At 45.2% G+C, this 15199-nt stretch overlaps 1 protein-coding gene across 1 annotated transcript in view; it reads right to left on the bottom strand.

Annotated features, from left to right (window-relative positions):
- TIMMDC1 (translocase of inner mitochondrial membrane domain containing 1) overlaps positions 1-15199 on the bottom strand; it is a 72266-nt gene that overhangs the window by 48957 nt on the left and 8110 nt on the right. The window lies entirely within an intron of this gene.

Raw genomic sequence — 15199 nt, 5'->3', positions numbered from 1 at the left:
CAGTTTTAAAACGTACATTAATTGAAATGCCCAATTTTACCAATTACTCTAGCAGCTCGCCTGGTCCTTCAGCTGGAACTCCCCCCCCCCCCCCCCAGTTCACCCAGACCTCCCATCTAGCCAGTACTGCACACAAAACACGTTTTATAGCACCGAGCCAGATAATTAGCAGGCATAAAAATGTGAGTAAGTTGGCAAATGTTCATGTCTTTTAAAATAGCAACTTACTTGTGTTGGCTCCACCCTAGAATGCCCCTCAACCACCCCTTTTACATGCACATGTGTACGCATTAGTGAAAATGTTTTTTCAAATTTTATCAAATAATGAATACGTGCACATATATGCCTAATTTTGTGTGTAACGTTTGGAAAAATTCACTCGATAATTGTATGAATCCCAAACAGATTGCCCCTGTAATGAGCCTCATAGATCCAATTCGGATCACCTAAAAATTTGGTGTGAATTAGATGCAAAATCAAAATAACAAGTTCATACCCGGATCAGTCCAGACAGTAGGTTAAGCTCCCCTCCAGCAGATGGAGACAGAGAAAAAAAATCAAAATTTATTAAGGGATGGCAATTGCAGGAGAGTATTTATGTGCTATGTGGATCCAAATATAACCAGTCAGAATCTTCATGTGCCTGTGACGTGTCCTGAAAATTTGTTGTGGATAGGATGGAAAAAAAATGAGTATGCAACTGTCATGGAACACCTCCGTGGTATTTATTTGAAAATGTTTATATTCCACTTATAAACAATAAAACTTGCTAAGCAGATTACAATACATAATTACAACAATAAAAAATTTAACACATAAAAACAGTAAAAAGTACAAATCATACACAAAAAACAAAACAAACTGTTCATGCTTAGCAACGGTACCAGATATCAGGTAGACTTAACACCCACCAGTGGTTTAGTTTTGGCCACATGGTACAAGCTTCACCAACACTTGTGCATGTGCCCATATCCTGGAAACCTCCCATCTGTGTTTGTTTGCCTTTGGGCAAGTGCCCTTTCCACAAACTATTCCCTGATGGTTTCTGGGGACACTGCAACCTCGCAGCAACCTAAGGTCATAGAGCTCTCAAAGAGGCATCCACACCTCAGGGTTTTATCAGGAGGTATCACTCAGAAATCTGAATTATTGATCAGTCTCAGACACAGTGCTAGCAAACTAAAAGGTTTATTATTAACAAGGATGTACAGTAAACACAAAATTGAAAAGCTGCAAGCAATAAACAGGGAAAAAGTGGATTTTTACATTTAACACTAATACTTTTACCATTGACTTGTATGCAGATTTAAACACTGCAGATTTTCTCAGCAGGACAGGAGTCCATGTGTAAAACACTTATGTGCAGAAATGGAATTTTATAAAATTGCCTGTCAAATTTGCTGATAGTTAAGAGTTGTGGACCATTGTGCAGTGATGTAGCCTGACAGACAAACCTGTTGGGCTCACACCAACCATTGGCAGATGTACCTCCAATAGGACTGGCTGGAGCTTCGTCTATACCAACAGTTATTCTCGTAGGTTGAGCCCTTGGTTCAGACTGCCGGTAGGTCTTAGGAGGGCCCCTGGGGTAAAGGCAAGACAGAAAGTCCAAGTCCAGGCAAAGGTTGGGCAGGCAGCAGACAGCAAAATACAGTAAGCAGACTAAGATTGAGCAGGCAGCAGACAACGTGGGTCGGATCCAAAGCAAGGGTCAGGGCCAGGAGGCAAACAGGGATGTCTGAGAACAAGCCAAGGTCAAACTAGGAAGTCAAGCCAAAGGAAACAGGGCGAGACAAGGACAGGACAGGACCAAGGTACAACAGAGAAGAAAAGGACTGGGCAGGAGAAATAGTCCAGAACACAGGACTACTGAAGGGAGCAGGAACATGGGAACACAAGCAAGAAGAACACAGGCAGACAAGCCAAGGAAAAGCAACACACACTGAGGAGCAGATCACTGAGGAGACCTGTTGCCAAAGCAAAGAACATGGGGTTGAGCAGGTTTAAAAAGCCAGAGGTGGGTGACACCATCCAAGAGCAACTGCAGAGGTTTCCCACCTAGGTGTGTACATAATGTGTGCTCTTGGGCGTGCACACACCTTAAGCACCTGTCAACGGATCCCTGCTGTGGGTGCATTGGCGAGCAGTAATGGCAGAGTGCTGCTGGACGGCAGGAGATGTACACTGGTGAGTCAGGGAAGGCAGCTGGGGTCCATGGGTTCTAAAACTGATAAACATATGGGCATATGCCCTATTCATACATAAGTTTACTCAACTGTGTGGAGACATTCCTGGATGCAAGGGTGGAGTTTTACTTGTACACATACTTTGATTTTGAAAAGCATGCGCATGAATTTTTGTGCTTCAGCTAGCAGCTGTAACTTATGTGGATACTTTCAGAGGGATAAGTTTCAAAGAGGACTTATTATGCTTGTATGTTTCCTTTGAAAATGGCTGCAACTCTTGTGTGTATTTGCCGCATAAGTAACCACATTCCTAAATTACTCTGAACGCAGGCAGGCCAATCCTCACCAGAGGGTTATGCACACCACCAGTAGATGGAGACAGAGACAGCTGATTTGCTGATGTCACTGACATCAGCCTGCCAGTATTCTCTGTCTCCAGTAGATGGTGGACTTGCATCTCCTTAGTGGGGATTGCCTGTTTTTTTGTTGTTTTTTTTTTCCCTTTTAAAAGAGAGAGAAGATTTGAGCTCCTGAGGTGAAACCAGTCTGGTACTCTCCCTCAGTTGAGCTATTGAGCCTCTGTGCCTTGCCAGGTTTAGGCTGGAAAAAAAAAAAAAGGAATAAGGGGGTTTCCCCTTACCATTCAGGCTGTTTTCCCCCCTTAGTGCTACCCCCCCATTGCACCTCTGATTGAACTACGGGAGAAATGGAGGGGAGCGGTGTACTGATGGTACTTCTGGTATTAGTTTGGTTGGCAAACACGCTCCTGAGCTCCTGTGTCGCGTCCCTGTCTGTCAGTCAGCCATGTGAGGAAAGCATAGGCTGCTGCGACAGGCAGTTAAGCCACTGCTGGGTTTTCCAATGCTCTCAAGTGCACGAAATGTGCACCGTAAGGTCATAGCCTAGAGTTCCACACATCTGTATACATGCAAGGCCGCAGACTAGAGTTTTGCACATCCATGCACGGCATGACTACATGCCCTAGTGAGGTGTCTGGCGGTAATTTAGCAGCATATAGGAGGGCAGCCCATATGAGATAAATAATGTTGCTGGGGGCTTCCCATTTGTCCAGCTTGCCATATAAGGGCAGCCCAGCCATCGCTCTCTCTTCGCCTACACCAGTGTTGCATGAATGCTCATGGAGAATTCCCTTCGCACAATTTTGCCCCCGTTGGGGCAACCTCCCCCCCCCCATTTCTTGGAAACTTGCATGCATTGCTGTTGGAAATCCAAGCATATGCACACAAGTCCAAACTCCTTCTTAACCGCTTACCCTCCGGAAAACCTCTGGTCAATCTGGATAAACTCGTGGATGGATGCTAAAATCATCAATTGATGCTTTTCTAGCTTCTTGCATTTGCTTCTTGTTTGCCTTCTGAGCACGTGACTTGCACAGTTACCACACCTTTAACAGCAGCAATAGCCTGTGCGACTGTATGGTGCATGAATTTTGATGGCTCTGCAATCTTTCTAATGCTTCCCCATTTCTTGAGCTTTTTGGAAGAGAAACGTCCATGTCATTGGCCATGCAAGAGCTGCCGAAATCTGCTTTGCTCGTTTCCTAAAAACAGCTAAGTGCCCTTACAGCAGGGATTTTCTCTTCATAGCAGGAAGGCTGAGCTTTGAGGGCATGTCCTCACAGCTGAATTCTTCTTCATCCTGGAACTTGTTTTTGGCAGTAAATCCAGTGGAGCAGACAGCGGAGCGTTCACCAGTGGTATTAGCAACATGCATTTTTGGCATTTTTTTTTTTGTTAGAAATCTTTCCTTACTGATGGTCTGAATCTCAAGCAAAGAAAGGAGACTCCATTGGAGCAGAGAAAAGCGGTTATGGACTTCTTCGCCAAGACAAAGTAAGAACAAATATTTCCTTTGGGGCCGATGCAATACAGTGCGCTCACACGAACGCACTGTTTAACCCGCTGTCGGACGCGGGTTAAATAGGCGCTAATCCACCCCCTAATGCAATAGGGGGATTAGCGCCTATTTAATGCACGTCTGACGCGGAGTGAATGAGTTAGTGCTCATCACATGCAAATGCATGTTAATGAGGCTATTACTCATTCACTCCAAATGCAAAAAGATAAATGTGCGTCTGAGATATTAACGCCTGCCTGGAGCAGGCCATGCGGGCCCCATGCATGTGCCAAGAATGCTGGCGCTGAAAAGGCAGTGCCCGCTTTCTGCAAAATTAATTGCATCGGCCCCTTTGTGTATGAAAGTATTCAATTCTCAGGGAGGCAGCCCAAATGGGAACATTTGATTGTTGCAGAGAGCAGGGCAGCAGAACCCCCTTCTTCCCAACTTTGGGGAACCAGCTTCTCCCCACCCCACCCAGCTAAGGATTCAAGGGAGCTGGAAGGATGTGTTTCTGTAAAGGAGGGCCCAGGCCAGCAGATTCTCCCCCTCCCCACCCTTGGTGGAGAAGCTGCTTCCCCAGAGATGGAGAGTAAGGAGTTCCTGCTGCCCCGGGAAACAAATGAGCCCATCTCCATTTTGTGTGTGGGTGTTGGGGAGGTGTCTGTTCCCCACAGGGCGAAGGATGGGAGCGTTTCTGTGTGTAAAGCAGACCTCCTGGCACAGGAATATTGCTATTACTACCCCAGCTGCAAAGGCAAACCCCTCTCACCTTGCCCCAGAAAGTCTGCGGTCTGGCTCTTCTCAGGCAGAGGAGGGCTCCTGCTGGCAGGGCAGGCCTACTGATTGGGAAATGGATGCCACCCGTCCAGTTAATTTTTCCTTCCCTCTGGCCAGGCCCGCCCTTCCTTTCTCTCCATTGTTTCTTCTTCAAAGACAAGGATTATCTCCTAAATGTCCTTCTCCCAGTCTTAGCTTTGTAAGAACAAACAAATCCAGCAGTGTTGCCTAATAACTTGCTAAGCTGCTACAACGACAAACACAGGACTGACTTATGTTTTCTTATGTATTTATATTTCGCCTTTGGGCACTTCAAAGCCGATTCCTTACAAGTACTGTAGCTGTTTCCCTATCCCCAGAGGGATTGCCGAAGGACACAAGGAGCAGCAGTGGGATTTGAACCCTGGTTTACGGCTCGCTACTCTAGACAGATGATCTTGACAGCCTGGGAGCTTACTGATGGTATCTAGCAGGGGTGGGGTTGGGAGGTTATTGTCCCCAAAATCCAGGTCTTACCCTAACAGGGCAGCTTAGTTTCCGCCGGAGATCTATCCCTGCTACTGCCTTCGCCTCAGTTCACCTCCTCTCCCTGATCTCGGGCCCCCAGGCTTTTTGCCAAGTGTCCCACCCAATGACTCTCCCCGAAGGGCACACAGCAGCTCTCTCTCTCTCTCTTCAGTAGGCAATGCCTTAGCCCAGCCCCATTCCCAACCCCTGCTTCACTCTGATAAATGGCTGTCATTCCAGCCCCACCCGCTATGGGTGGCCATCTGGGAGCACAGGAGGGTGGGGACAGTTGGGGCGAAAAGTGACCAAGAAGTGTCCTGGGCCTGCTCTGTGTTGCTCCCTCGCCCAGATGGAGCTGGAGTCAGCGCTGGTCCCTTCCCAGAACCTCCCACTCTATATGAATACTTCAAATTTGAGGTGTAAAAGATCACCTTTTAAGTGGCCCTTTCAGCCTCTCTTAAAGAGGTTGATATTTCCTGTACGAAAGCATCTGTTAATAGCACCTGCTAATGATCTCCTTATTTAGGAACAAACAGCGGCGATCACTTCCTTAAGTGCAGATGCCTGTGCTGCTTTTTCAAATCCCCACCCAGCCTAACGGGCCTTCTGTGTGCCTGGCTCCTTTGCTTTGTGCCAGCAGGTAGCTATCTGAAGCTGAAAGCAGGTACCCTAAAATCGAGGTCAAGCGTCTCTCCAGACCCACATTTCAAAAATGAGTTTTGGGTTTATAATATACGTGACTTTGGCAACGCATATAAAATTGTTATGCCAATAAAGTTTTTTGAATCCGAATCAGGTGCCCTTACTTTGTCGTCAGGGTGTGGCATGACCGTGTCAGAAACAAGCGTGATTCTTTGGAAGCAGATGGCATGCTTTGATATTCAAAGTAGGCACCTACTGTGGCATAGTTGCCCCTTGTGTGTTCTCCCATTGGTTTACTGGGGCATAGTTGCCTGCTGCAATGCTTCCTGATCGATTGGCACACACTTTGTACTTCAGGCCCTGGGAAGATGTGATCAGGTTGCAATTTTCATGCAAGGTTTCCCCAATTAATAATCTGGATCTAAGAAACTGTCAAAAATTCATTTATAGGAACACGTGGTTTTAATAAAAATGTTCAGGGCTGGAAATCATACCGGGAAGCACCATCACAGCCCAGGAAAAGATGTGCCAGCAAATACTACAGAGAGATGTAGTATGGCTACCTTTGGTGCCCTAGCCTGGAACCAGATGTAGCTGCTGTTACCACTGGAAAAAGCTGGGGAAGAGACAAATGTGGCAACCTCTGGAGGGCCCAGAGAGGTAAACTGTACCCTAGGGTTGTTCTCTTCCCTTGGGTATTCATAGGACAGAGATTGGAGGGAAGAGTGCCAAGAATCTGGGAGAGAGGTGGGAAGGAGAGTGTTTGGAGATAGTAAGGAAACTGTACTCCCACTTCATGCAGGTCAGCTTTGTCATCTCTCCCTTTTGACTTTTAACCTTCCAGATAGCTGGGCATATGTGCTTCCCTTATGTGATGTTTATTTCTGTTTGTATTCTGTAACAGCAGCATTGACAGTCTGAGATAGACCAAGGTAGTATCAGGAAGGAAGCAGGGAGAAAACCTAGCTTGGTTTTCATGTCAGAGACATAACAGAAGAACCTAAATTTGAATTATATGCTAGTGTTGTATGAGCTATAAAATAAACACAATACTGGCAACTTAAAGAAGGATCTTTATTTAGATAAAGTGTGGCATATCCCAGCAGAATGCCATTACCAGAAAAGCAATTCAGAAGTAGCCTCAGAGAACATTGTTGATATAATAGATTAAATAGGTCACTATCTCTAATTTACATGTTAATGAGCTAGTATGCATAACATTTACCTAATTGGTTGGCATTAATTCCCCCATATATGCTAATAAGAGTGAATTCTTGAAAATGGAGCCCAGAAGGCAAGAAAGGAACTTAAGGCTGACTCCTTGACATACTTTTTGATTTTGGGCATACATTCTAACATTTCAGCAACCGTGGATAGTTTTCATAAGTCTGATCAGTGCAATTTCACAGTGCAGTAATGATCTTTTATTTAACTAATCTGGCATAAAAAACAAAAACAAAAAACCTTTTCAAAAGCACTCCCAGACTGGGATTCTTTAAAGAATTCACAGAAGTTCTGATGCCTTTAACAGAGCTATTTGTAGGTGTGGTTTTCATTAGCAAATAGCAGGCCAAAGTAGCTGAAAACTCAGTTAACAAGATGGTAATGGATGAAGTGTTTGAAGCTGTAGGTCTCATCTGGGAATCCAGAGGCTGCTGTACTCTTTGATGATGGTTAATGTTCACTGTTGTGCAGTGTAAGCCCTTTGCCTCAGAGCAGAAAACAAATGGGTTTGCTTAGTAGATTAGGAAGTGTCTTGTACAAACATAACATAAGAAATGCCATGCTGAGTCAGATCAGGATCCATCAAGCCCAGTATCTGTCTCCAGCAGTGGCCAATACAAACTGCATGTACCCGGCGACATCAGACATCTCAAAATGTAGATCTATTTCCTGTTTCTCATTCCCAGAAAAAGCAATGGCTTTCCCAAGTCCATCTGGTTAATAATGATTTGTAAACTTTTCCTCCAGGAACCTGTCAAATTCTTTTAAACCCCACTATACTAATCACCATGGCCACAGACTCTCGCAACTGAATCCATAGCTTGAACGCTGGGTAAAAAAGTACTTTCTACAATTTGTTTTAAATCTACTGGCTGTTGGTTTCGTGGCATGTCCCCTTGTTTTAGTGTTGTAAATAACACTTTCCACCCCATTCAAGATTTTATAACCTTCTATAATGTCCCTTTATCTACCATCTCTAGCCCTAGCTCACTTCATAAGAGAGATGTTACATCCCCCTTTATCCATGCCTTTTTCTGCACCTTGTCTAGTTCCGCTATATCTTTCTTGAGATGGGGGCAATCAGAACTGCACTCAGTACTGGACATGGAGGTAATATGGTATTTTCAGTTTTATTCTCCATTCCTTTACCATCACCATGCAATGAGCAGAGGATTTCAACTTACTGTCCACAAGGACTCCAAGGTCCTTTTCTCGGGTAAACACTCCCAATACAGAATATCCAGCATCATGGACCTGGAGTTGTGATTTTTCCCTATGTGCATCACTTTGCACTTTTCCACATTCAATTTTATCTGCCAGTTGCCCAATCTCCTAGTCTCACAAGGTTCTTCTCCAGTTCCTCGCAATTTGCTACTGTTTTAATAAAATTTGAATACAGTTGTGTCATTTGCAAATTTGATCACTTTTATCATTCCCTTCTCCAGATCATTTCTGAATATGTTAAACAGCACAAGTCCCAGTACTGATCCCATTTGGAAAACTGATTAGTCTTACCCTCCGCTTCTTGCCTTTTCACAATAAAACACTGCAGTTTCCTCAGGAGGCTTTATCAAATGCTTTCTGAAAATCCACACACACTATAATCAACATCTTTATTTACATTATACCTTTAAAAAAAACAAACAAAAAAACCTAGTAAAACCAAGACGTCCCCTTCCTAAATGTTGACTCTTCCCCATTAAGCTATGTCTGTCTATATGGCCAATGATTTGGTTTTTAAGATGGGCTTCTATTGTCTTGCCCAGCACCGACATCAGGCTCACCGGTTTCTAGTTTCCCAGATCACCCCAGGAGCCCTTTGTAAAATTTGGTGTTACGTTGACCATCTTCCAGTCTTCAGCAACCGTGGCTGTTTTAAATGATAGGTTACAGGTTAGCCATTTCATGTTTTTATTCTTTTAGAACTCTGAGGTGGATGCCATCTGGTCCTGGTGATTTGATACTCTTCAGTTTCTCAATCTGATCTATTACATTCTCAATTATCACAGATATGTTTTAGTTGTTCAGAAGCATTTGTGAAAAAGTAATGAGATGATTGGGGGGTTGTTAAGAACAATCCCTTTCCTTCCTTTTTAAATTTGGCAGTTTCAAACTTATGCCAATTCAACTCCTTTTTGTGTGTCTCCTGTAATTTTATGGGAAATACAGCAGGTTAAACTAATTCCCCCAGAGCTAGTGTTTTTGCACAGAGTGTGCACAGAGATGCTGTTTGTTTTGGACAAGCGTGCCAGTGTAGTTGGATTGCAAGGGTGGCAGAGCACGGTGGCGATTGTTCCAAGCAAGAATGTGACTGGGTTCAGCCACCTGGGGAGGATGAATAGAGGCAGACTGTGCTCTCTGCCTCCCTCGCTGGATCATAGGAACACACTCCAGCGGTTACACCCTCCCTTAGCTAGCAACTTTTTGCTTGCTGTGGAATCTTTTATGAAGGCCTCAAAATTTGGATTTTGGAACTTGAAACGTATAGAGAGTTCCAGGCAATGTGATTAAAACAGGTCTATTGTTTAGAGTCGCTGTATGTGTTAACACTCACCGCCCTTCAACATTTCAGGGACTCTAAATCTCAGCATTTAACCGGTAGAGCTGAAGGTTGTGCTGAGGACTGTAGTCTCCAGTTGGGGTTTTTTGGGCATGTGCAGACTAGGTTGCCAGAAATGGTTCTCACTCGACAGCAGCTCTGGTGTTGGGCGTGCTCCTGAAGTCTGCTAGAGAGGCTTCATCCTGAGCTTTGGGGTGCTCATTCCTCGCTGCAGTGATGGAATGGCCGCAACACTAAATGCAACAGTTTCAGTAGTACCTAATGACTTAGCAGCAGAACCACCGAGAACGCAGGGTTGGGTGCTTTCTCCAGGAAGTGACAGGCTCTTGTTTCCTTTATTTTTTGTATTTTACAAATGCTGGGGGGGGGGGGGGGGGGGAAGGACTGTGTTTTGGGATTATTTTCAAGCTTCCTGTTCTGTAGCATTTTGAGCCATTCCAGATTTTAAATTGTTTTAATTGCACTTAGTGTATTTTTCTAAAATGTGTATAATGCTGCCTAAATATAGCCCAGAGCTTCAGCTCCTAGCAAAAGTCTGCAGTCGGGGTTCTGTGCGCTTACGTTTCACAAGAGCAGAGGTCTGAGCATGGTGGTGTGTACGACGGCTATGGAGCAGAAGCCTGCCTGCTGGATTGTAACCGTGAGATCTCCTCTCTTCTGTACCAGGCAGAGAGGATGGCAGAGAGCAGCATGGGGCCTCTGTGTTGCCAGCCCCTGTGAATGCTGCTGCCAAGATTGCCTGGGGCCAGGAAGCAAGAAGCCTGCTTGGATGATGTTCACAGGGGCTATTATAATCTCGTTTGCTTGTCTGAACAGATCCAGGGAGGTTCTGTCTGTTCTGTTCATTTTTACAGCTGTAGATGGACAGGTGCCCTGAGCAGGGCTGGCATTGTCTAGAAAAGCATTCAGTTCCAGGCTAGAGCCGAGCTCTAATGCAGCCCGAGATTACTGATTGCACGGGCTCTGTACCCTGGAGGGGAAAGGGGTGGAAGGAGGGAGGAAGTCAAAACCCCCTCTCCTCCCTCCCCTTTCTTTTGCTTTAGGAACTGGCCTGGCTTGCAATCAAACTGAAATGATCTGAAAAACCAAAGTTCCCGCTCTTGTCAGCGACTCTGCTGCATTTTTCTCTCTTTTGTTAAAATAGAGTCTCAGCCCTGCTAAATTCCTGAATAATAAAGTAAGGGGTTTCAGGTTTCCGATTTTCTACTTGCGTTTGATATTTTTAATGCTCAGCGTAACCGGGATATGCAACAGCTGCATTGCTTCTAACATGTTCCTGGGGAAAACCCTGGGGGCTGATCCTTTCCCGTTCTCCCACCCCATGGTATAATTGCAGGAAGTCAGATGCACAGCTGCCAGAGAGCAGCCGGAAAGAGGTTGCCAGGTGTAGGTTTGAATCTCGTGGAGAACTGAAGTCATAGGCTTCTGGAAGTCAGGCACTTCTTGCCGCTTTAGCAGGTGAGCTGGGGGTTGGAGGTCCATGGGGCCCTGGTGCAGTTTTGGCTGTGGGGTTGCAATAATGCACCGCTATTACTCGGCAGAGAGAGAGAGAGTACGGACTGGTTCTTGGAGTAGTGGAAAATGATCTTCAGCGGTGGCTGCGATTCATCAGAGGTAAAGGTCGATGCCTGGAGGACCCGGGTGTTTTCAGGGCAGTGCAGCCTCGGTCCTGTCCAGTTTGGGTCAGTTAGCTTCCATCCCATGGCATCAAGCTGGATGCAGCTTCTTGACAGCTGCTCTCCCATCCTCGGGCTGTGAGTGCTACTTCAGCCAGTCTGGTCTAGCTGGCCAAGAGAACAGGAGCGTACGCTAAGAGCTACAGAACCGACTTCCAGCAGCCTGCTAGTTCCTGGTACCAGGTATTAATCACCAAGATCCATTACCGTCACAGGCTGATAGCTGTGTGCATATTAGGCCTCTGCAATGTGATCAGCTGTCCAGAAATTAATCAGGTCTAATGTAGTACATTTGTCCGCATAATTACCTAAGTGGTAACACACATCATACATTTATAGTGTTCCCTGCATGTGTAAAAACTTTCAGACAGTATGTATGCATTGTTCAAATAACAGATTATTTTTAAAATATACTAGGTTGGGGGGAGACCAAGTCATCCGATGATCAGGTAGGACATAATGTGAGTTATCTCCAGGTGTCTCCCCCTTATATCAGCAGAAAAAAAAATGGTAAAATCTTGACTTATGGTGGATTTTATAGAGCAACCTGCTGTACAGGTTTATGGACAATTTTGAGATCTGTGGGGACACTGCAATGTCTGCAAAGCCGCAGAGAAAGGATAAGGTCCTGGCTAAGCAGGCAGAAACCAAAGATGGCTGACAGCCCTCCGGGCCCACGCCCAGTTTCCTCCAGCGACGCACTGGTAGAGGAAGCTACAAATGCGGTGGTGAAGGCCTTGGAGGCGAAGTTTGCGGCACTATCTCAGCAGTAGCGACGAGCAACGAAACCTTAAATGAAATAAAAATGCAAATGTAGGAAACGCAGGGGAGAATGGCAGGAGTGGAATCCAATACACAGTCGCTGATGCGGATAGAAGAGGCACTTGAAAAGCAAGTGCTGCTGCTGGAATCTAAAGCGGATGATCTGGAAAACAGATTTAAGATTTGTCAGCTTCCCCGAATCCTTAACAGATTGCGAAGTCCATGTTTTATTGGAGGGCTGGCTCGTGCGAGATCTGAGACTGCAGAATATGGAAGGCAAATGGCAGGTGGAGAGAGCACACAGACTGGGGCCTAGGTCAGCAGGCTCTACTAGACCCAGAGTAGTTATTGCACAGCTGTTGAATTTTGTGGACAAGTGGGAAATATTACAAGCCTACCGCAAAAAAAAAACAAAAAACTTTAACCTATGAGGGACACATTCTCATTTTCCCAAGATTATTCCAATGCGGTATCACAGAAGAAGAAAGAGTTTTTTCCAATTTGCGCAGAGCTGTTCAAGCGACAAAGTTTTCATTACAATACCTCGCGAGGCTCCGAGTAGCAGTAAATGGCAATTGGTGGGTGTTGGACTCAGTGGTAGAAGCAAAAATAATTTCTGGACACCCTTATGAAAGAGAGCTAGGGGTTATAATGCTCTTTCCATTTAAGGAAGCCCAAGGAGGAGGAGGAGGAGAACTTATGATCACAACATAAGGGTCGATATCGCTTCAAATGCTTTTCTGTGAATTGTTCAGGGTCAGTGGGCCAAAAGCTGCAATAAATATTTGACGGAGGGAGAGTCCGTTACCTAAAATCATCAAGAGGGTGGTGGATGGAGTCTCTGGTGTGTGTAGGGCTGCTAACAGAACCCTTATGGCAGCATTCATGAAAAGTTAGGGCTCACAGGCGGAAGTAGTGTGCTGGTGCAGAACGACGAAGGGACATCGTGCATAAAATGGTCTCTCTGTTCTGGATCAAACATGGGCGACAGCACGAGAGAGTTGTATCATGGAATATTGCTCCAATCGATGCACAGACAACAAGCAAAATATTGTATGCTTACAAGAAGCCTATTTAGATGCAAATAAAGTGAATTGTGACTGGCTGGGGCAGGTTTACCATTACCCTGCAATAAATAGGAAAGGAGGGGGCAATATTGGTTGCCAAGCAGGTAATATTTGAACACATCCTCATTCACAAAGATACTGAGGGGAGGTATGTTTCGATGGTGGAGAAATTACTAGGACAGGAGATCACCATCTGTAGTGTGTATGCACCCAAGACTTAAAGGCATCGGCTTTTTATGGATCTGGTCGTGGCCTTAGCAACGTATAGGAGGGGCCCAGTGATCTTAGGGGGGAGGGAGGATTTTAACCCTGTATGAGACTCGATTGATGGATCCTCACCATCCTCGGTACCTAGATTGGGGAAAAATTAGGGCATGTCACATGTGCGCAATATGCTGCAGCTTTTAGATCTGTGAGGAACTCCACATCCCGAGGAAAGGTTGAATACCGTGTCTCTAGAGCGCACATGACCATGTCTTGCATGGATTAAATTTTGGTCGCCAGTGACTGTCTTGCGCAGGTGGGGGAAAAAAACGGAAACAGGGGGCCACAGAATTTGCCGACCATGCCATGGTGTGGTCAGAATGGTCTCCTTGGGGGGACAGCAACAGGGTTTGAAGAGATGGCGTTTCCCCGCTCGTTTTGCGGAAGATAGGGAATTTAAAGAATATCTGCAGAATAAGAGGCTTGAGTTTGAAGGGCACAACCATGAGAGAGCCGATGTTTCATGGGAAACGAGAAAAGCAGTGATGAGGGGAAAGAGAATGGCGTATTTAATCAGGAAATCCAAGCTTCTAAATAGACAGATTCTGGATTTAGGAGGTCAAGTCTAGAAAAAGCTAAAGCTAATCTCATGCCTGCCCCACCACTGTAAATAAAGAGAGGCACGGAGAAATTCTCTTCTCTAAATAGCTATAGCCATCAGAGAATGCAAAAAAGATCACTGTATGTGTCTCACCAACTATTTAGATTTGGGGATAAAGCAGGGAAAATTCTGGCAAACATGCTTAAAAATTAGTCGAGGGAAAACTTACATTGACGGGCGTAGAGCTAGGAGAACAGCGGCCAACCCAAATTTTGGGGGAATGTTATGAGACTTTGTATAAGAATGACCCAGTCGACAGGGGGGAGGAAGGAAGAGGAAAAAAATGTTTTTTTACAGGATTGGAATTACCAAGGGTAACTGAGGAACAATTAACATTTTTAAATGGCCTACTTCAGCTTCAAGAAATTGTGGAGTGTATCAAATACAGCCACGTGCCCAAGGCACCAGGTCCAGATGGCCTAAAGACTGACTCTTATAAAATATTAACATCTTCTGTAGGTAATAACCCCGAGGGATTATTGTGAGGCTGTGGTGAAGAGTGGCAACTACAGCCTACATTACAGTCTTCCCGAAAGGTGGAAGAGATCCTACGAATCCAGCAGCCTATAGGCCCATATCTTTACTGAATTTTCACCTGCAATTGTTTGCTAAGGTTATAGCTAGAAGACAATCTTATCCTGCCATCTCTAACTACTCCTAATTGGGTTGGATTTGTTAAAGGGAAGACAGCTGCCAAACAGATTGTGCGTTTAGTAACAGCAAGGACGCAGTTCAAATGGCAGATTATGCCGGCTTTAGTGGTGGGGTTCAATGCTGAGAAGACTTTTGACCGAGTGGCGTGGTCTTATCTTTTTCTGACGTTACCCTGTTATGGTGTTGTGGGAAATATTATACAATACATTTCAGAACTTTATCAAAATCCCAGTTCCATCACCTTGGCCAATGGGTTTGGGTCACAAAAATTCAGGCTACAACATGGCACAGGGCAAGGGTGCCCACTTTTGCCCCTGTTATATATCCTAAGAAGGGATCCTTTATTAAGGAGAATTGATCAAAATACCAAGGCATCAGGGTTCACTGTGGGAAAGGAGATGTTTTAAAACAGCTGCCTT

This window comes from Rhinatrema bivittatum, chromosome 15, assembly GCF_901001135.1.
Source record: "Rhinatrema bivittatum chromosome 15, aRhiBiv1.1, whole genome shotgun sequence".
NCBI lineage: Eukaryota > Metazoa > Chordata > Amphibia > Gymnophiona > Rhinatrematidae > Rhinatrema > Rhinatrema bivittatum.
This window is presented reverse-complemented; position numbering and strand designations above follow the sequence as displayed.